Genomic DNA, 23,714 nt, shown 5'->3' with positions numbered 1-23,714 from the left:
CCTTTATCTGGCCTTTACCAACAGGTGAAGAGGAGGATAAGAATAAAATTCATGAAGTAGGAAATGTGACGAATATGCAAACATATGGGAAAATATTTCACTTCCTGAGTAACCCAAAATTTTCACATTAAAATGACAGCTACCTTGTTTTTGGTTAATTTTTGGTAACTTGTTAAACTGGCAAAAATATAAAACCATGGTAATATCTAGTGCTGGTAATTGGTATATGAAACTGGTAGGCAATTTGGCAATAGGTACAAAGAGCCATAAAAACATCCACATGTCCTTTGGCCCACAGTTTCCTCTTCTGCAAGTCTATACTAAGGGGAAAAAATGAAAATATGGGCAGAGTAGGGGGTGCTTACTGCACATGCAGAGAGATGCTCACCTGACAATGATTCATAAAATGAAACATGGAAACAATGTCTATGTCCAAAATAAGAGAACAGTCATGTAAAATACGATAAATCCATTGGTGGGGGCCGACCCGGTAGAGTAGCAGTAAAGTTTACACATTCCGCTTCCACGGCCTGGGGTTCGCTGGTTCTGATCCTGGGTGCGGACCTACGCACTGCTCATCATGCCATGCTGAGGCGGCATCTTACGTAGAGCAACTAGAAGGACGTACAATTATGACATACAACTATCTAGTGGGGCTTTGGGGAGAAAAAAAGAAAAAGGAAGACTGGCAACAGATGTTAGCTCAGGGCCAATCTTCCTCAAAAAATAAAAAAAAAATCCATTGGTTTATTACACATGGTCATTAAAAATAATTATAAAATGTATACAACATGAAAAATGCTGATGTGCAGATGATGGAGACCCTTTTATACTGCATAGGAAAATACAAAAAGAGAAAACACTAAAACTGCAACTATGGCTGGTTAACATGATGGTACAGAATGATTTTTTTCCTCACTATCTTGCAAATGTTTCATAATGTAGTTTAATTACTTCTATTATTTTAATAAAGCTTTGAAAAATGGTGGTTCACAGAGCATTTGCAGATTTAAAATATAAGAATAGAAAATAGAGTGTTCTTTGACACTTTTTTTCTAAAAATGAAAAATAACAGTACAACAATGAGGATGCCTCAGATACTTTATTCTACAGGTCCAAGTTCTACTGTAAAGAGGCTACAAAAAATTGACTGTGAGCTTACTTAGGGCCTTAGAAGTTATTTCAGAAGTTATTTTATTCTACATGCAATTGGAAAGCCATTTGAGTTTTAAGCTGAGGTGTTACCTGATTTATACTATAGTCTCCATTTTCTAGTCTGTTTTCTGCCATCCTAAATGCTTAACAAAATCTTTGCTTGAAAAGGAAGAACCACTTACACCATTTGACTCTTGCTTAATCTAAAAAACTTCATTAGATGAAAATCATATTTAATAATATTCTAAATCTTAATAATGTCTCCCCTACTAGACTGACAGTTCCTGGGAGAAGACAGGAATTGTATCTTATTTAGCATGGTGGTTGGTTCTTACACAAGCATACAGAGCTGTGCTTGAGGAGGAAAAACTAACGTCCCATAAATCAGGATCGTCACAAACCACCACTCAAGTAAGCAGACATACATAGGGCTGTCCAAGTCCAAAGACACTTTTGTAAAATATTAAAATATTTCTGAAAGAATAGGTGGGCTACCCAAAAAGACCAAACCAAAAAAGTCTAGCTAGACCTCCAATCACCTAAGCCTGATGCCAGGAATACTCAATGCTAGCCAACCATAAAGCACACACTTATTACAACGGATTTTGAGAATTTTTTTCTATTAGTTATTATATAAAATGGTGGCTAACACAGAATGCTCATTTATTAACATACGTTAAAAGAATGTACTTGACTTTAATCCAATGATGACATTATTTCATTCTCCAATAGTAATTTGGGCTTTCACTTACCTATGCTCAGAGACCTTTTTGATTGAACTAAACACTATATGAAATAAATTCTACAATAGGGAATGAGAGATTTAGCTCACCAGGGCTGCCACATTTATTACTAAAACCAGTGGGCCTTCAGGTCTACACAGGAATCTATATCCAGTACCCAAGGAGTGACATTACATCACTAAAACCACCAATAAACATTTGCATAGCACTCCACGGTTTTAAAAGGGCATCATATATAAAATATTATTTGATAGCTAAAATGTATCTAGACACTTCTTTATAGCTCTCAAGGCACTCCTCCACACATTATATGCCACCTCACATTCAAACCAGCCTTTTAGGTTTAGCAAGGTAGGTATTATTACACCATAATAGAGGATGAAACTGAGGCTTAGAAAGCTTTAAGTGATTTGCCCAAGTTCACAGAGCTGTTAAATGGCAAAGCAGAAATTACGCTTTGGGGTGAAGGACAATCTTACCTGCCTCTCTTGCTCATGCCAGACCTCCATCAGAGAGCTGACCAACTTGCATCTTGTGCAGGCAAAGTGATCAAAGGGAAATTATATGATGACATCCCAGACATAGGGCCTTTCTTGGTAGCCAGCCAGCAGTAAGAGTTGTTTCATCTACTGACACACATAATAGAAAACCCACAGTTCTTTATCCAAAAGGTAAACTGATAATTAAAAAGGTAAGCCTCCTACTGAGCCAAAGCCCAGACTTTTTTTTAAGAATTTATTTAAAAGTTCAGGGGTGAACACCATAAAGGATAATCACAGGCAGACCTCTCAAGGGTTTTGTTTCCCTTCTTTTCTACTGTTTACACAAGGGAAGACAACATCTCAATAATAGAAATGATGGTACCAGTTATCCTAACTTATTTTAATAAATGATGAGCCCTTTTAAGCATTAATACTTTTTAAATATTTCAACTTATTAAACATCTTCTCTATCTTCTTAAATTTACAGAATTACTAGTGTGTCTACTATGAACCATTAAGAATTGTATTTTATATAAAATATAGTAGCTAATGTGTTTTGAGCTCTTAACCATGTGCTGTGCACCGGGCTATTTACCTAGAAAGTCTAACTGAATCCTTACAACAACCCTATCACATAGCTCCAAACAACTTTTATAAATGTGGAAGCGGGCGCACTGAACATTAGTGAACAAATCAGAAAGTAACAGAACTGGGAGCTGAAGCTAGCAAGTCTAACCACTACATTATACCGCCTCCCTGTGCATTGCCTGTCCTCTTGTGGGGGTTGGAGGTAACGGGAAAGACATGGACTCTGGAATCTAACTACCTGGGTTCAAATCCTACCTCCCGTGCTTAGTGATGAATCTTGGAAAGCTAGAGAAAATCTGTCTCTCACTTTTCTCAACTACAAAATGAATGTAAGAGCTGACACAGTAGTTCTTACATCACGGAACTGTTACGAGGAGAAAATGGAACGCTTAGTAAACAGGAACTGGCTCATGCTGAGGCCTCAGAACTGTCAGTCAGCAGTAACACGGTGATCCTTCAAGGGAGAGGGAGGTGTCTCGGGCTTTGGTCCCACACCAAATGGCCTCAAACTACTCCTGTTGAGTTCTTGGATCTTTCCTTTCTTTTTCAAAGTTTTACTTTCTTCAGTTACCAATTTCTCAAGCTGGTACCCTCGGCTGCCGATGGGCCTGTACGGGGCATGCCCTTCTCCTTCCCCCTCTGCTACACCTCTTTCAAATAAGCTGTCAACTAGAAAGCTCAATAGCCAGACTTGCTAAAATGATTTCTAAGTAAGAATATCCAGGTTCTGAAGGAAGAGTCAGGGTCTCCCTAATTAGTTAAGAGAAAAACGTTAGTGCATGGACTTTGTAACATCTAGTTTTGGCTTTTCAGAGTTCTTTTCTGCTTATTTGGATTCTTTGTGAGTTTTCAAGAGTGTTGAGGATACCCCGATTTTAGACCTATAGATAAATGTGGTTTTGCTGGAGCACACTAGAATGTGGCACTACTACGATTCTGTCAATCAGATATACAAAGACAAAGTGAGGGAAGGCGGCTGCAGGCTAGTACACCAGATTGCTCAAACAGTCCATAAAAGCATAAGCACCTCTTTTCCTCTGGCTCACTAAGAGCTAGTGGAGGTTAGAAGTGACAACTAATGCAAGATAGGGCTTGGGGTTTGAGGCACTGTACGGAAAAGGAACTAAGGTATCGTGCAGACATCCCCATTTTAGACACATCTGCCCAACTTACTTCCAAATGTGGTGGTTCGACACAACAACTTTTCTCCACACTATGCCAACCCAATGCTGTCTGCACATGCTCTCATGCTCTCTAGCAAGGCAGAAAGAGAACTGACTCTGATGTTCAGTGATGAGCCCATTAGACAAACTTAAGTACCGAAAACCACTAAGTGTTAGAAGAGAACATAATCACACTGTTTACTGCGAGACAGTCTTCACTGCATTAAATAAAAGCACACAAGGGAGAGTGAAATGGAGGGGATCATACAAAATGTATCGGAGATACCTCAAAAAGAGAAGACAAGTTGACAAATCCAAAAGAAAGTTTAGAACGTTCCACTCTTACTACAGCAACTATACTAAGAGCTGCTCTATCTCTGTATCACACCATTGTTAACTGCCATTTCCAAACATTTTTCAAAATTCAAAAAGTCATTCATTCTCTATCCAAGAAGCTGGTCTACAAACTATATATATATAGGAACAATTTCATGTTTTTAACCTCCAAACCCTTCTTATTACCTATGTTTATGAACATGATATTCCATGCTGGAACTTTTTAAAATAATCAAGTTCACTGATATAATGATGAAATATGTTACATTCCAAAAGGCTACAAAACATATAGGCCAGGGGTGAGCAAACTTTTTCTGCAAAGGGCTTTTTCTATCTTAGGCTTTGCAGGCCATAACATCTCTGCCCCAACTACTCATCTCTGCCCTTGTACCATGAAAAGAGCCATAGACAATATGTAACCTAATGAGCATGGATGTGTTCTAATAAAATTTTATTTATGGACTATGAAATGTGAATTTCATATAATTTTCACATGTCACAAAACATTATTATTCTTTTGATTTTTTTTCCAACTATTAAAATAATGTAAAAACCATTCTTAGTTCGCAAGTTATACAAAAACTGGTGGCAGGCCAGATTTGGCCAACGGGCCATAATTTTCCAATCCCTGATATAGGTTACCCTAATATTCAAAAATGGAAATGCAAAAAAACTCACCAACTGCAATTCTGAGGTTGGGTTCCCTTCGAATCTGGAGGGGGGGGTGTGGAATAGTCCATAGGTTAAACAATGTGCTTTTGTGCTTCTGAAATAGAAAACACGCTATATAGACTATTTAAAACTCCTGGTCGGGACCAGCCCGGTGGTGCAGTGGTTAAGTTCGTGCGCTCTGCTTCGGCAGCCCGGGGTTCGCAGGTTTGGAATCCCGGGCACAGACGACGCACCACTCATCAAGCCATGCTGTGGCAGGTGTCCCACATATAAAGTCGAGGAAGACGGGCACAGATGTTAGCCCAGGGCCAATCTTCCTCAGCAAAAAGAGGAGGATTGGCAACAGATGTTAGCTCAGGGTTAAGCTTCCTCACCAGGAGAAAAAAAAAAAAGTCCTGGCTTCTAAAGTTAATATCAAAATGTTAAATAAGAAAAGTGTGTCTTTTTAATAACCTTTAAACATATTTAGCTTCCCTCAAGAAGGACTTAAACGTCTGCAGAGTTCATATTATTAGCAGAGTATTTTTAAGTCCATTCTAGCATAGCTAGGGTCCTCCTCAACCCCTACAAGTCAACTAACCATTAAGTCACTGTGCCAACTATAAATTTCTATAGCATGATAAAAGCTATTTCCTGAAGCTTCATTCAAATAAATGTTGTTGGGTCTAAAATACGAGAATACTCTGCGATCAGAGAGGAGGCTCTTAAGAACACTGGATTAGTCAACCTTCTGTGAGCTTAGCAGAAGCATGCAAGGTAAGTACCTATAAAATCTTATTATAGGGAGGTTCTGTTACAGATATATTCAAACGTGGTACTATATAATCCAACAATTTCCACGTGTCAGTAGATGACTGAGAGTATCCTTACCAATTCTTAATAACAAACAATTCTGAGTAACCAAAAGCTTGCTTGATTCCATAGTGACTCTCCCAAGGATTTTATGCAGTCACTCCTATACAGGAAAGCCTTTTAAATCGGTTGCTGTCTGCAATGAACCTTTTCCATTTGGTTGGCCTCAGTGGACTCCGATCAACCACCTTCCTTGTGTGCAGAGCCCCCTGTGGGGTGGGGAAAGGAGGGTGCAGTTGAAAATAAGAGGAAATAACTTTTCTCACTTTAGCAACTTTGCTCAAGCAGGTGTCAGAGATCTGCTAACTGGACAGGTGGTAAAGAAAACAGAGCTTTTCATCTTGAACCTCAGGGGAAAAAGAGACAAACTGAAACCAGACTGACTTACTTCAGGTAGCTGAAAATCAGTAATTCACTCAAAACATACCTAATTTGTTTTGGGATAGCAAAATCTCTTAAGTCAGCATTTCAAGGAAAAAAAATATATAGGCCAGACATTTGTTTTGGACCTGGGAATTCTGACTGGTTTCATTTCAATAACTTTTTAAAATTAATAATCCCATTTATCCAGACCCTGCTCAGACAGGGAAAGAGTCTTAGGAGTGTCATCCAGCTAAAGGTTGGATTATCAGTGACCTGGATAAGAGCAGACACAGGCCAAGAAATTCTGGCTTCCTGATATAGGGAAAAGCAAGAAATCTGTTTATGCCTTCTTTCATTTTATAATTATTTATCACACACTAAATATTTATGGTCTCCAGATATGTGGGCAGGTTCCCCACAACCTGAAATATCTCTAAAACATCTACAGGGCTCAAGAACAGTGTTTGTCACATAGGCCATCATCTACCAACAGGGCAGAGACCTACGTTGTGGGTCACTGAGGACCTTCTTGAATAAAATGAAACAGAATACTTTTGAAGATATCAGCCAGCATGGCATGTTTTAAGGGTAATTATTGTCTCGTGAAACTTGTTTCTGTTATTTATAGGAATGTATGTGTGTACTGGGTCGTGATGTAAAGTTTCCTACTTTGGGGTGGAGGGCAGCCTAAAAATGGCTTGAAATACCTGCCAGACTTAAGTAGACAGAAGAGATAAATAAGCAATCAGGACAGCAGTCAGACCTGGAACCAAAAACCGGGGAGCCATCATCACTTGGTGGCAGAGAAAGCTTTGGAGTGGTTGGCATCATCTAGGAAAAGGGCATGAGGTAGAATAAAGAGCACAGCCTCAAACGCTGGGGGTACCAACGTTTAGAGGCTGGATAGAGGAAGATCCACCAAAACCAAATGATGGTGTGGCCAGAGAGGTAGGAGGAAAACCAGGGAGCCCAGGTTCCCTTGCAGGCTTCCTCTAATGCAGGGAAAGCCAGTAAAAACTAAAATTTAAAAAAGAGGCATTTCCCTTTCAATTCTCCCATTTTTAAAAAATAAGGTATGAATGAGGAAGGGTTAGAGAATGTTTATGAGTAAAGAAGGTAAAAATAGATGCTACAGAGCCTGGAAATGTACTTACCCTGCTGATACATACACATCTAAGAATACTTGCTTGATATTTTACAGTGGGCACTGTAAAGAGAGATACCAAGATAGGATGTTGGTATCCATTTAAACCATCTATTTGCATGTTTGAAGACAACATGGGGGCGAACATGACAGTTAATCATTTTAGGGTTGTCTATTGGCTTTCTAAAGATGTCAAACCACATTTCAGTGAATCTTGCCCTTAAAATACATATTACACTATCTTCTTGCAAATATCACACTAAATTCCCTGCAAGAAAAGAAGGGATTCTTAATGATCTGGAAGCAAAATGCTCTCAACAGAAAGTATAATGGCATAACAGGATTGCCCTTTGTTTAGACTGGAGTTGTTCGAAAGCTATTATCCTGAGTCCCTGTCAATAAAAGCCACAGCCTCTAATGTTCTGGGCAGCAGCCTCATTTGGAGGTAATGGGGCTCTCTTGAAACTTATATGAAGATCTATCATCATGACCATTTTAAATGCCGTTGCTCTACTTCATAACTTTTACAAATAACATGTTAGTACTCCTGGTCTTAATAAAACATGACATTTCCTAGAATGGGATGGCAACTTCCTTTTTCAATATCAGAAGCAACTACTGCTCAGGACAACCAGTATATGATAGAATCAGAATGATGGTACTGAAATGGGCCTTAAAAATGATCTTGCCCAGTTCCTTCATTTAACGGATAAGAAAGGGGGCGCTTTTCCCAGGTGCTCCAGAGGAAAGAACCTAGCCAGTCAGATGAGGGTTTCAACCCCAGTTCTAAAACCAGTTCATCACAGAGAGGGTGATGAACTCAAATTTCTTCATTTGTAAAATAAGGGTTAACAACCACCAACGCCACACCGAAGAACTGAAATGAAACAACGCATTTAAAGGCTGCCTCAGCACAGCGCTGGCACACAGCAGGTACTCCAAGTCAGTCCCTCTCCTTCAGTCTCCACTCTCTTTTCCTCCTTGCCCAAGGCAGAGCACAAGCTGGGACCCTGCTCTGGCTCCTCGGTGACTTCACAACACTCACAGGAAGAAGGCCACGAGAATTGTGTACTTGATGGTTCTACTGGTCCTGATTTAAATATGAAATTAACATTAAATAGCTGCTTATAACACATTAAATCCAAACTCAAGCCAAGAGATGGTAAGGTAGCATAAGGAATAGGAAGAGCAAGAATAAAACCAAGTAGCTTCAGTGAGGTAAGGGGAAAAAAGACACAAATCAGTATCACAGAGGTCAAGGTTGGAATGCCATACAAATGGGTATCAGTATCAAAAGCTAGAAATAGATGAAGGACAAATAGAAACTGAAATAACCCATTATATCGGCTACGAAATCAGTGATGACCATGAAGAGAGAGGTTCCAGAGGTGGAGGTGAAAAACGGAAGCCAGTAAGAGAAATGAAAAAAAAAAAGTGCAAAATCAGTGGCAACAGCTGCTCATTTGAAGCGCTCAGCAATAAGGAGAAAAATTAAACAACAACCATGTGTGGAGGCAAGATCAAAGTGTAGAAGTTAAGAGCACAGACCGAAACTATACTACCTAGATTCACATCCCAACTCCGCCAAGTTGTAGCTGTGTGACCTTAGGAGAATTAGTTACCCTCTCTGTGCCTCAGTTTCCACTCCTGTTAAGTAAGGATAAAAACAGTACCCACTGTGCCAGTTATTTTTCTGTTGGTTCTGATCTCTTCTCTGTATTGCAAGGGGCTAGAATCTATAAACTACACTTTCCCAACTCTCTTGCCAACTAGCTTTCAGTTGGGTACTGCCCATAGGAAACAATGACAGGCGACTGCAAGGCCAGAGAAAAGGAAAATGTCTTTTTCTGTCTCCTGTCTCTGGTGGCACCTCCAAAAGCAGCAGCAGACTACCGCGGGCTCCAGCAGCATGTGCGGTGGTTCCACAGCAGCAGAACCAATGAAGCTCTCCAGCCAATCTGTAAAGCATGCAGTTCATGCAGCAGCTGTCTGATATCAGAGTAACACCCCTTCTTGTTGCTCCAGCATCCACCCCCCTAACACACATCTTTTTCCTTTTGTTCCTCCAGCCCTTCTAAAGCCACTGTAACCGATTCCCTACATTAAATCCTTCTGCGCTTAAAACATCTAGTGCTTTTCATGTTCATGACTGGAAACTAACTGGTAACACCTACTTCTTACGATTACCATGAGAATAAAATGAGTTAAAAAAAAGTAAAGTGCTTAGATCAGTACCTAGCCCCTAGAAGGCGCTTCATAAATGTTAACAATTGTTACTCTGCAAGCATCTTAAAAACCCACGTCTAAAATCAAGCTCCTTGTCACCCATACAGACTAATTCTGAAAATGGCCCCATCACCCTTTCCTTCTCCCAGGCTCCAAATCTGAGTCACCGTTCTTTACTTCAATAAGCAAAATCTGTAGGTTCCCACTTCAGGGAGTCCTCCCAATCTCCATCTACCAAGTGCAAGCCTTTACTATTCTTTATCTAGCCTGGATCAATGCCTTCCCATCCCCAGGGATTTATCTGCTTGCAGGCTCCAGTTCATTCTACACTGCCCCAGGAGGATTTTTCTAAAGGGAGGAAGGGAGATGTCTGATCATGTCACTACCAGTGGTGCCCAAGGTCATGAGCCCATTCAATCACATAAAGGCCTTCCTGAAGTCAACCCCTGCCTACTTTCTTAACAGTAGCTCCCACTATACTGCTTCCTATTTGCATCCTCAAATCTTATACCCCAGCCAGATCAGAAATCTTTGGCATTCTGCCCTGTGGTCTCTCTATACCTTTAAACAAAACAATCCCAATGGATAAAATGCCTTCCGTGCCCCACCCCTCTACAGAGCCTTTGGTAGATCCCTTCCACCTCAAAGAGAACTAACCTCTCCTCTTTCTCCCTAGCATTTCACCAAAACAATACTACTATAACTTAGCACTACATGCTTGTGTTGTAAGTTGCAAGTATTGAGCTTCTCAGGAGACTACGACTCATTACCCTTGAACGCCCTCTATACAGCAGAGCTTTCCAACATGAGAGCTGAAAGTTGTAAGATATTGCTATCTCAGCTCTTGGGGTAGACAGGTGTGGCTGCCAGCCCACAGGCCAGTGGTCTTCACCCAACAGCCCACTGGCAGCTATTCTACAGTTAGAAATCTCCTACCACAGTGTACTGTACAAAATATTATCTTCTGTGTGCTATGAAGTAAAAGAGATTGGAAGCTCTGCCCCATAGCATCCAGCTTACCACCTTGCACACAAAACAACAGCTCTGGTCTTCCACCTGACCTCATGAACTAGAACTCCTCCATTTCCAAATTTTTACTGGCAGCATTCCCTATTATAGAAACTTACAAGCAAAATGAAACCATACGAGTTCCTCACTTATCTTTAACTTTTTTCTTAATTTTTGGAATATGAATACGAGAAAGTTAGTGAATGAAAACACAGGTCTTTCAAATATAAGAATATATATCCCAGACTCATTTGCATTCATAAATATTAGATTTTTATTTTGGACCATTAAACACACTGGATTCTAAGACAGTCAGTCAACTGGAATTCAGAACACAATCCCCTCAAGGGGTAAAACTGTGGTTAGCTTCTTAACTTCCATTTGTTATAAATAGTATAAAACAATACTGTTTCAAACAATAGCAGTTAAATACTGGTGTCTGGGAAAAAAACATTAACTCAAAAGGATGAGGAAATGCATGACTTTTTGCAGAGATTCTGAGGGACTCTTTCAAGGGCTTAAAAGGTTTAAGACAGAACTTTACTTTGAAAATCTACAACTTGCATTTTCCTCGTTACAGGCCTATCATTGTAATTACCCTTCTCCTATCAGCAATAATTCAATCACAATTGAAAAAACAAAGGAGAAAGGGAGAAGAGAGAACACTAGAAAATTAAGGGGGGAAAAATGTAAATAGTAGAGGCAAAGAGGACATATAAAAAGGGAGAACTAAGCTTTAAGCAACAAATGAAAGGGGAAATATGAAAAGAAAAACATCCAGGATGTTCCAAGAAAGTGGTCAGAGAAATTGAGGAAACAAATTTCCCATATCTGCCACAAGGTGGTGCTAACAACCAAGGACAGCTTGGTAACTCCTGGAATAACAAAAGCAGGGTTAAAATAGGTCCTGGAGGCAGGGAGAGTTCAACATCCGCAAATCAATCAATGTGATACACCACATTAAGAAAATGAGGAATAAAAACCACATGATCATCTCAATAGATGCAGAGAAGGCATATGACAAGATCCAACATCCATTTACAATAAAAACTCTCATAAAAATGGGTATAGAAGGAAAGCACTTCAACATAAGAAAGGCCATATATGACAAACCCACAGCCAACATCACACTCAACTGGGAAAGTCTGAAAGCCATCCCTCTGAGAACAGGAACAAGACACTTGTTCAAGGGTGCCCACTCTTGCCACTCTTATTCCACATAGTACTGGAGGTTCTGGCCAGAGCAGTTAGGCAAGAAAAAGGAATAAAAGGAATCCAAATACACAACAAAGAAGTGAAATGATTTTTTTTTGCAGATGACATGATTTTATATATAGAAAACCCTAAAGAATCCACTGGAAAACTACTAGAAATAATCAACAATTACAGCAAAGTTGCAGGGTACAAAATCAACTTACAAAAATCAGCTGCATTTCTGTATGCTAATAATGAACTAAAAGAAAGAGAACTCAGAAAGATAATTCCATTTACAATCGCAACAAAAAGAATAAAATATCTAGGAATAAATCTAACCCAGAAAGTGAAAGACCTATACAATGAAAACTATAAGACATTATTGAAAGAAATCAATGATGATATAAAGAAATGGAAAGATATTCCATGCACATGGATTGGAAGAATAAACATAGTTAAAATGTCTATACTACCTAAAGCAATCCACAGATTCAACGCAATCCCTATCAGAATCCCAATGACATTTTTCACGGAAATAGAACAAAGAATACTAAAATTCATATACGGTAACAAAAGACCCCGAATAGCTAAAGCAATCCTGAGAAAAAAGAACAAAGCAGGAGGCATCACAATCCCTGACTTCAAAACATACTACAAAGAAATAGTAATCAAAACAGCATGGTACCAGTACAAAAACAGACACATACATCAATGGAACAGAACTGAAAGCTCAGAAATAAAGCCACACATATACGGACAGCTAATCTTCAACAAAGGAGCTAAGAACATACAATGGACAAAGGAAAGTTTCTTCAATAAATGGTGCTGGGAAAACTGGACAGCCACATGCAAAAGAATGAAAGTGGACCATCTGCTTTCACCATTCACAAAATTTAACTCAAAATAGATCAAAGACTTGAAGGTGAGACCTGAAACCATAAAACTCCTAGAAGAAAATATAGGCAATACACTATTCGACACTGGTCATAAAGGAATCTTCAGATACAACGTCTACTCGGACAAGGGAAACTAAAAAAAATAAACAAGTAGGACTTCATCAGGTTAAAGAGCTTCTACAAGGCAAATGAAACCAGGATCAAAATGAATAGACAACCCACCAGCTGGGAGAAAATATTTGCAAATCATATATCCGATGAGGGGTTAATCTCCATAATATATAAAGAACTCACACAACTGAACAACAAAAAAACAAACAACCCGATCAAAAAATGGGCAGAGGAAATGAACAGACACTTCTCCAAAGAAGATATACAGATGGCCAACAGGCACATGAAAAGATGTTCAACATCACTAATCATCAGGGAAATGGAAATCAAAACTACACTAAGATATCACCTTACACCCGTTAGAAGGGCTATAATCACCAAGACAAAAAACAACAAATGTTGGAGAGGTTGTGGAGAAATGGGAACCCTCATTCACTGCTGGTGGGAATGCAAACTGGTGCAGCCTCTATGGGAAATAGTATGGAGACTCCTCAAAAAACTAAAAATAGAAATACCCTATGAGTCAGCTATCCCACTACTGGGAATCTATCCAACGAACCTGAAATCAACAATCCAAAGAGGCTTATGTTCTTGAACATAATGAACACCCCTATGTTCACTGCAGCATTATTCACTATAGCAGAGAAGTGGAAGCAACCCAACTGTCCCTCAACTGATGACTGGATCAAGAAGATGTGGTATATATACACAATGGAATACTACTCAGCCATTAAAAAAAGACAAAATCCTCCCATTTGCAACAACATGGATGGACCTGGAGGGTATTATGTTAAGTGAAATAAGCCAGAAAGAGAAAGACAAACACCACATGATTTCACTCATATGTGGAATATAAATCAACACACAGACAGAGAGAACTATATGGTGGTTACCAGGGGCAAGTGGGGTGGGGGGTGGGCACTAGGTATGAAGGGAGGCATTTATATGGTGACTGACAAACAATAATGTGCAACCAAAATTTCACAATGTTATAAACTATTCAGACATCAATAAAAAAAAAAACAGGTCCTGGAGTAAACAGAAACAAAAAGTCTTTCAAATATCTAAGGTAATTGGTGGTCCCTGAAAAGATTCCCCTGGCCAACAGTGAAAGTATAAAAAGACACTTTAGTTTTTATAAAGCTCAATTTATGCCATGAAAAAGACTGTCCTCTATTCTGAGATTATTTTTTGGTATTAAAATGCCTTTATGTGCGGTGATGCATGGTGATTAAACTTTGGTGAACATGATGTAGTCTACACAGAAACCGAAATATATAATGACGTACACCTGAAATTTATATGAAGTTATAAACCAATGTTACCTCAATTAAAAATAAGGAAAAAAATGCCTTTAAAATTGTTTAATTATATCAAAATATTGTTTTGTTTTCAAGTGTAAATACTAGATGTGCCCGTCCTGGGCCTATTCCCACACATCTATTCTCGAAGAGCCCTTTTCCTCAGGAGAGCGGATCACTGCGGACATCATTTCTCAGGCTCCTAGGTCAGCTGGCTTTTCTCTGGGTTCAGTCTGCAGGAAGTACTGGTGGAGAACTGGCAGGCAGGAGGAAGGGAGGAGCCAGAATAAGTCTCCCCCTCCTTCTCTACTTCAAGTGGTGTTCCCGCAATGGCTGTACTCCTTCCATGGTTCCAGCTCCTACCAGGAGATTCCAATTTCCACAGAGTAACCTTACCACTAGTGGTACTATCCTCTTCCTGCTGCTGTCAATATCTAGGTTGCCTCACCGTCCTATCTTGCTGTCTCAGCTCCTCCATCACCTGTGTAACCAACCCTCTGCACTGAATCTCTATTTTAAAAACTTAGAAGGGTTTCCCTTTTCCTGGGTGGACTCGAACCAATATATTAAGCCAGTGGCTCTGCGTGTATCAGAATCACCTGGGGGGCTTATTAAAATCCAGACACTGGGCCCCAGAGTTTCCCAGTCAGTATATCTGGAGTGGAACCCAAGAATGTGCACTTCTAAGAAATTCCCAGATGACACTGACGCTACTGAACCAGGGACCACATTTTGAAAACTACTACGATAGACAAAACAAAGAACTGGCCATCTTATGGTGGTCTGTGCCCCTTCCTTTCTTTCACTGGACAATAAAATGCAAAAAACACTTTGAAACTCAAGGAAACCCCACCCTTCTGTCTTCATATGAAAAAAATCAAACCTTGAAGAGTTTCCTTACATTGTTAGAGGCCAATGGGTTTCTAAGAAGCAATTTTTAAAAGTAAATATAATTTCAGCTCTCATTGTATACCTTACCCAGAAATAGAATCCCAATTTTAAATATCATAACCAAACCACTGAACTTTTCTATAAAGGTAAAATGGATTTAGATTCTTAGATTATTGGAAATAACTTAGCCAATGAAGTCTCAAACGTAGAAAATAATCAGTTGGCAAACGGCTCTTCCACCTTCGAAACTTAAGACTGAAAAACAGTCCTAAATAATTTGAAGGGCAATTGAAGAACAGTGTCTTGGAACCAAGATTTAAGAATCACTATAGGATGCTTAGATTTATGTTGACCAAAAGTTAAAATCAAGTATGTAACCAAATCATAGCTGAACTGTGTACACAAATAAAAAGAACTTATTAAGAGACCAAAGGGTCTATAGACCAGCACCAATAGAAAAATGTGGGGCCAGCCCCAGTGGCCAAGTAGTTAAGTTGGGCACGCTCCACTCTACTTTGGCGGTCCGGGCTCAGTTCCCAGGCGGGGACCCACACCATTCGTCTAAGTGGCCATGCTGTGGCGGGAGCTCACATACAAAAAAAGGAAGACTGGAAACAGACGTTAGCTCAGGGCGAATCTTCCTCAGCAAAAAAGAAAAATGAGAGCCACACATGTAATTTTAAATTTTCTAGTAGCCACATTAAAAAATGTAAAACGAGGGGCCAGCCTGGTGGCGTAGTGGTCAAGTTCGCACGCTCTGCTTCAGCGGCCTGGGGTTCACAGGTTGGGATCCCGGGTGTGGACATATGCACCACTTATCAAGCCATGCTGTGGCAGCATCCCATATCAAGTAGAGGAAGATGGGCACGGATATTAGTCCAGGGCCAATCTTCCTCAGCAAAAAGAGGAGGATTGGTAACAGATGTTAGCTCAGGGCTAATCTTCCTCAAAAAAAAAAGGTAAAAAGAAACAAGTGAAATTAATTTTAATTAACACATTTCATTTAACCCAAAATACCCAAAAAATTATCATTTCAACAAATTATTAATGATATTATTTTACATTCTGTTTATTGCACTGAGTCTTCCAAGTCCAAGGCAGGTGTTACACATCCAGCACATCTCAATTCAGGCTAGCCACATTTCAAATGCTCACTAGTCACACGCGGCTGGTGGCTACCACATCAGACAGCATGAATACAGACGGACATTCACCGGTCTCTTTATTGAAAATACAAACACTTGGAACAATGGTAGTGTCCTACCATATTGATACTTAGCATAGTGGGAGTATCCTACTGTGCTCTTTTCACAAATTACTTATGAATTATATTTTTAAGAATTTAAAGCTTTAAATGTTTGTACTGTTCTCTGACAGTTACAAAAGTTAACATTTGGCTTCCGCCACCTAATACTGTATTAAAAAAACAAAAATCCTCTCAGGAGAATCATGATGTAAACAGGTAAGCTACCATCACTGCTATTTTACTTGGAGTCCCAAAGCCCACGGTATCTCAACTCACCTATCTCTAGCCCAAGGGAAGACCTAGCAGCCACCACGGGCCTCCACTGGTCCCCAGGCTAAGGAATTCTCATCTCCTGGGCTTGTGAACAGGGAGCTAAGTCATAACTACCAACCAAATCCCCATACTGAAGTATCTGGTCCTCTGACGGGGAAACTGATGTAACCTGATCACTTTACACTAGTCAATAGCAGCACAGTTAACTCACTGAACGGGGCTAGTAGAATTGTGACAAACAAAAATTATCAGTCACATTTTTAATATGATTAAAATATTATTTTAATAGTGAACTAAAAGCAGAAAGGACAAATTAGCTTGAGGTACTACACCTTTAATTATTCATAAACTGTAGAATGAGACCAGACAAAAAACCTATACACAAAATTAAAAATTTAAGTAGTCTAAGAGTTTTTATTTTCAGTAGAAAGCCAGAGTACGACATTTATTGCCTTTGATTAATACAATTGATGACCAAAACAGAGTCCAAGAATGGAACGTAGAGCAAGTCAGTGAGCATAGGCGCAGACCATAAATCATAAGCACGGTGCTTTGAGAAACTCCCTAAATTAGCCTTAATATTTGAAATCCATAGTTTGATACTGGTTTACTCTAGAATCCAGTGATGTATGAATTTAAATTATACCCTAAAGAAATGCAGGGGGATTGAAATGGTGTCTGTAACACGAAACAACCTCTGAGCCCCTCAAAAATAACAGACTGTTCCTTCACTCATCAAAAAGTGAGTTTTCTTTTGCACATAAATAAAACTCTTGCCATAAGCATAAAAGTACTTGTGTGTATGTGCAAGAATAGTGAGATAATTACATACCTTTGGGGCTTCAATACATCTGGTGTCACATCACACCTTAGGCATACAGTTATTTCATTTTGAAGCATTCACTCCAGAGAGTAATTACTCATCCCATAACCTGGTCGTAAAAATCAGAGCTTACTCAGTATTTCAGCACTTAAACAGCATAGGTGGATTTTTATATAGTACTTTTGTAAATCGGATAATCAAAACACATACCTTAATAAGTTAAAGTGCTAAAATCACGACAAGTTATATAGACTTCCTAAGCTTTTACCTTGTGACAAGTCTACACAGTAAGCTGCAATTCCTACAGAAAGACCCAGCTACGGAATAAAAGTTGAACCCATAGGCAGTTCTCTAATTCAAGGAGAGGGTATGGTGGCAGCAAGAATGAGGTCATAAGAAGGCAAAATCTAATAATCCCTGTCTTAAAAGGAAGGATAGTGTCCTGACTTTATTTACTATCTTATATCAGCCCATCAGGATGCACACCCTTACAGTGCCTACTCCCAACTGAAAAACTAAAGGGCTTGGCACCTCCGACTAGAGGAGTAAACAGCCTCCAGAAATGCTCCTTTATATAGTCTCATGGTTACACACAAGAGGGAACAGGAGAAGGGAAAGCCCTGGACGTTGCCTGGAAAGACATATCTAATCTTTCCTCGCCTGTAAACAGGAATTTCCTAAAACCAAAAGACGGAAAGGAAATTTTAAGGCTTGCTCTAAGAGTTAGACAGGTCTTTAGGCTATAATTTAGTAGTAAGAAGAGAACGTCCACAGCTCTTACAGCAAACTGCTAAATCTCTCCATCAATAGGGCGGCTAATACAACCCACAGCACCCGGAGCTGCCCTCCAGGAACAGAGCTATGTGCACCTCCACCGCCTCACACAGCTTCTATCATACTCATCTTCTCTTTGATATATCTCCTACATACACTGCCCCCAAGTCTCCCACTAAAATAAAGGAACCAATGAAAGAGAAAATGGTAATTGTTTCAAGCCAAACTATTAATGCCATCAAATGCTGTGATTTAAACTCTATTTTTTAAAAATCTCAGCAAAGAAACAAGTCATATTCAACTGAATATAGTACCAGCTCCAAGAAGCAAGAAGGTACTATGGGTCAAACATTCATTACTACCATATCAAGAGAAATAAAATGCAGCACATTCCAGAAGTCCTGGAACACAGTTCAAAGGCCAGGGAGCTAATTTTGAACGAAGAAAAGAAGATAGCACAGTGACAAGATCCCACTCGACAGCTAGGAGGCCTGGGTGTCCAGGTCCACACAGACTGGCTGGGTGCTCCTGGACAAGTGACTTAGCACCTCATGTCTCGGTTTCCTCAGCCAGTCAAGAAAAGAATACCTTCTTCCCAAAGTTCTTATGAGGGCTGGAGATCATGCTTGTAAAGCACAGAACTGGTATTCAAAAAGTGGTAGAAACTATGAGCTGCAAATATATAAAATAGTAAATAAATACAACTTTCAAATTAGAGTTGACCTCCACCCACATCCCAAAAAAAGATACTGAAAAAGGTTCAAGTTTGTCCAAGATCTCTTTAACGGGATAAAAATACCTTTATGTGGGGACCAGCCCAGTGGCGGAGTGGTTAACTTCGGCGTACTCCACTTCGGCAAACTGGGGTTCAGATCACAGGCGCGGACCTACACCCCTCCTGAAAGCCATGCTGTGGCAGCGTCCCACACACATTGAAATGGAGGAGGACTTGCACAGATATTAGCTGAAGGCCAATGTTCCTCAAGTAAAAGTTCAAAAAGAGGAAGACTGGCCACAGGTATTAGCACAGGGCCAATCTTCCTCACCAAAATAAATAAATAAAAATAAAAAAATTTAAAAAACTTTATGTAGCAGACACTTGATTGATATTTCTTACATACATCATTCTAGCCTGCTACTTTTGAGTTTGATTAACATGAGGAATCAAAGATTAACATGACAAAAACACTGAAAAAGAAAAGCTCAAGCATGGGCAAGAATGCACAGAGTAACGAACAGAAAAAAAACGCAGCACGCAGACCTGCTGTGTGGCCCACAGCAACCCTGCACCTTCGCTCTGCCCAAGGCCAGTGCCCTGCCCACCAGGATGGAACACAGCTGCTCACCCAAGAGAACTGAGAAGAGGAGGCAAGACGAGAACTGACCTACACATGTGGGCAAAAGAGTCTCCTGCTCTAACAACACGCCCTATCACCCTCTCAAAACCTTTGGCTGCTTGGTTTTTCCCAGGTAATACAAGACAAACTGAATTTCTCAGTCCGTGTCATTTAAATCCACATACCAATACAATCAACCTTGATAAGGGAGCTTCTCAAATTCCTCGAAGAAAGTCCTTCTAACAGCAGAGATGCATGAAAACGTACCTCTGAGGAATCTGGGAGTGACCTGAAGCAGCCACAGTCACAAAACTGGACCAGATGGAACCACTGAGTAAAAGCAGCGCCTCATCCTGGAGAGTTAGGAAAATATTTCCAAAGTAAAATACCACTTCCTTCATCCATCTATTCAACAAACTTTTTCTGAGAGTCAACTATACACAAAGGGTCATACTGGGGAGCTGTGGATATAAAAATACGTACACAAACATATAGACATACACACATACAATCTAATTGGGAGACAATCCAAGAAAATCACAAAGGCACTATGATTAGGGTTACAAAGGAGAGGACTCTTTGCCAGGAGATTTTTCTGAGCCAAGTTGACAACTAAGGCATGAGCCAGGCAAAGAAGAGCATTCCAAGCAGAAAAAAGAACATGGGGAAAGGCTGTGAGCAGGACAGCTTGGAGGCAGCGTAACGGCAAGGAGAACCACGTGCAAGAAGCAGATGAGGGTCCAGGCTGGACCATGCCAGGCCTTGCACAGCCATGCATGATTTTAGTCCTCTGAGCAATGGGAAGCTACTGAAGGGTCTGCACAGGGAGAGTACAGGCAATATCATCCTGGCTGCAATAAAGATTATAAGCAGCTGATCCCTGCCTGTCCAAAGTTTACAAGCTGATTATAACACTCTTACAAATACATGAAGTGCCCTCTTACACATGTGTGTACACACACAGAGAGCCTATTTTATGAAATAAAAAGAAAACCTCTATGGTACGTATGAGAAGTGCAGAAAGGCCACTAACAGGCCTCTCACTGGATAGCTAGAAGAGTGTGCGGTAGGCAGTCAGGTCACATCAGCAGAGCTTTCAAGGGCAAGGACTTATGAGATCACCCAAAAATAGAATTGAAAAAAATACACAACCAAGATTTCAGTTCATAGTAAGCTCTTAAAATTTCACTTGAAACTATTTTTCTGAATACTTTCTTTGTACATCTTTAAATTAGGAGAGAAGGGTTAATCAATTCTTTTTATGGATTCAAGTCCCCCAAAAGAAGAGAACGTAGATCTTAGTATAGAGTCACATGACAAGTTCAGAAACGTATTTGAAACTGAGTATTTTTTATCTTCTTCCATCCGCTGCTTGATTCAGGGAAGCCTAGAAACTAAACCCCAAGTGATAAGGTTAACCCATAAACTGTCCATTCTATTCGTGAATGTCATTGAATTGATCTTAGCCATGCCCCTATCTACCTTCAGGAGAAGAATTCTAAAATTCCAAGTGAAGACAAAATTCATCAATCATTAGAGTCAAAAATAAGAGAGGCATTAGGCCACGGCATACTTCGCCAAATAATATATATTCTGTTTAGTTGCACTAGATCAGGCAACAATTATAATCATAATAAAATATTAACAGATTAATCTGTAGATAGTGAAATTTAGTGTTCTAATGGTAATGAGACAGAGTTTTTTAAAACAGTGTTTCCCTTCTCTGATTACAAAATCAACACATGATGATTGCAGGGTTTTTGGAAAATATTAAAAAATGGAAGAAAATAATAATAAATGGAGAAATTAGTTAAAACTAGAGCACTGCAGAACAATAATCTATTTCCCTTTTGTGTAACTATTTAGAATTCAAGTACTTTATGTATTCCCATATGGGTCTCTTAACAGCCTCATGATAGAGGTGACAGAGGTATAATTATTCCCATTTTATAAAGACTCAAGGAAACCCTGAGCCAGTAAGTGATCTGCCTAAAGGTACACAGGTAGTAAGACAAGACCCAGGGAATGCGATGCTAGTCTCCTGATGGGTCAGGCATCTTCTCCAAGCCCATGGCCACATGATTAGCAAATGATACACTCACAGAAGTGGCTACCTAACTGAGCAGTACCTGTGAACATCAATCTAAGGTAAGAAAATGAGCAAATAGAATTGTATCATTAATACAAACAAACGCTAAAACACTATTACATCAAGTAAGGACAGGAAAATTTACATATCTTTAAATTGAAAAACAAAACAAAAAATTCGAGGTGGGGGGAAACATCAAACCCACAAGATTGACAATCTCTTAATTAACTGCTTCCTTTTGGTGTGAATGAGAACCCAGAGAGAAATCATCTACTTCCTATCTAAAAATTGAGTGGAGCCCACTGATGAAGACCAGAGATAAGCCAAAGGTCTCCTCTCAACCCAAACAGCTCCTCTTTTCTTCCCTTCTTCTCTCCCTCTCTCCCTCTCCCTCTCTCCACACACACACACAAACACAAACACACTGACACACACACAAACACACTGACACACACACACGCTGGAGCACGTGCGCAACCAAACACACAAAGTATAATTTTAAACTGATTTATTAATTGCCCCCTTCTTTCTGAAAAATAAGATACACGGCTAGGGTAACCATATACTTTACGGTCTGAACTAGAACGCTTCTAAGAGTAAAAGAGCTGACAATTCATAATTACGCCAGGAAAAGAGGCACAGACCAAGACTGACTGGGCAAATGAGAACACACGGTTACCCAACATCTGGATAACACATCCCCCTCATGAGCCAAGCATTGGGGTACACTCTTATTGTTCAATTATTGTTCAAAACACTGCTGGATATATCCCATTTTATGCAAAACTGAGCCTTAAGCAAATTCTACCTCAAGGGAAAGTCATCAGCATTTTGTAGACCAGTTTAATAAACCATTCCTATTAATTAGCCAATATCTTTTCACAAGGTGTAAGATCTTATGGGATATTTTAAAGTTACATGCGTTTTGCAAGTCATCTGGGGAAAAACAGTTTAAGAAAACTAACTAAACTTGTTTTTCCCAATTTCTTTAAAAAGTGAAATATCGGGCCGGCCCCGTGGCTTAGTGGTTAAGTGAGCGCGCTCCACTGCTGGCGACCCGGGTTCGGATCCCGGGCTCGCACCGACGCACTGCTTCTCCGGCCATGCTGAGGCCGCGTCCCACATACAGCAACTAGGAGGATGTGCGGCTATGACACACAACTATCTACTGGGGCTTTGGGGGGAAAAAAAAAATAAAAAATCTTAAAAAAAAAAAAAAAAAAAAAGTGAAATATCAAGTAAAAGTAAAAAGCAATCTCTTAATCCCTCAAAGGCATTTACAGTTCACAGTTATTTTCTCCGGTAACCCAAAAAGTTCTGTTCTACACGGGAATGCCCAAATCATTTTCTGTTTAGAAGTTGGAGTCATCTAATACAAAAAACTGCTTTCAGAACAGATTTTTGGCTGATGCTGTTAATAAGTTAAAAAGCTTGAAGAGAAAGTCCCCTCAGGGGCCGATGGTGTAGTGGTTAAGTTCGAGGGCTCCACTTCGGCGGCCCGGGGTTTGCAGGTTCGGATCCTGGGCATGGACCTATGCACCACTTATCAAGCCACGCTGTGGCAGGCATCCCACATATAAAGTAGAGGAAGATGGTCACGGATGTTAGCCCAGGGCCAATCTTCCTCAGCAAAACGAGGAGGATTGGCAACAGATGTTAGCTCAGGGCTAATCTTCCTCACAAAAAAAAAAAAAAAACAACAACAAGAATAAAGCCTAACCATACCAAAAGAAAATGTCCCCTCAAATAAGAAAAGGAAGACAGACACCTTACATGGTATCTGTAGAAAAGTATTGATGATAATTACCCAAGGCCTAGAAACCAACCTACCTATTTTGTGGTCATATTCCTGTTCAAAGTACCTCTTAAGAGGGAGGCCAGCCCGGTGGCACAAGTGGTTAAGTGCACGCACTCCGCTGCGGTGGCCCTGGGTTCGCCGGTTTGGATCCCAGGCGCACACCGACACACCGCTTGTTAAGCCATGCTGTGGCGGCATCCCATATAAAGTGGAGGAAGATGGGCACGGATGTTAGCACAGGGCCAGTAT

At 40.0% G+C, this 23,714-nt stretch overlaps 1 protein-coding gene across 2 annotated transcripts in view; it reads right to left on the bottom strand.

The window, feature by feature from the left end:
* The window catches only part of ZSWIM6 (zinc finger SWIM-type containing 6), a 188,651-nt gene that overhangs the window by 150,713 nt on the left and 14,224 nt on the right, over nt 1–23,714 (bottom strand). The window lies entirely within an intron of this gene.

This window comes from Ceratotherium simum, chromosome 18, assembly GCF_057802395.1.
Source record: "Ceratotherium simum simum isolate JZ-2026a chromosome 18, ASM5780239v1, whole genome shotgun sequence".
NCBI classification, from domain to species: Eukaryota; Metazoa; Chordata; class Mammalia; order Perissodactyla; family Rhinocerotidae; genus Ceratotherium; species Ceratotherium simum.
Note: the sequence above shows the minus strand (reverse complement) of the source record. Positions and strands in the feature narration are given on the sequence as shown.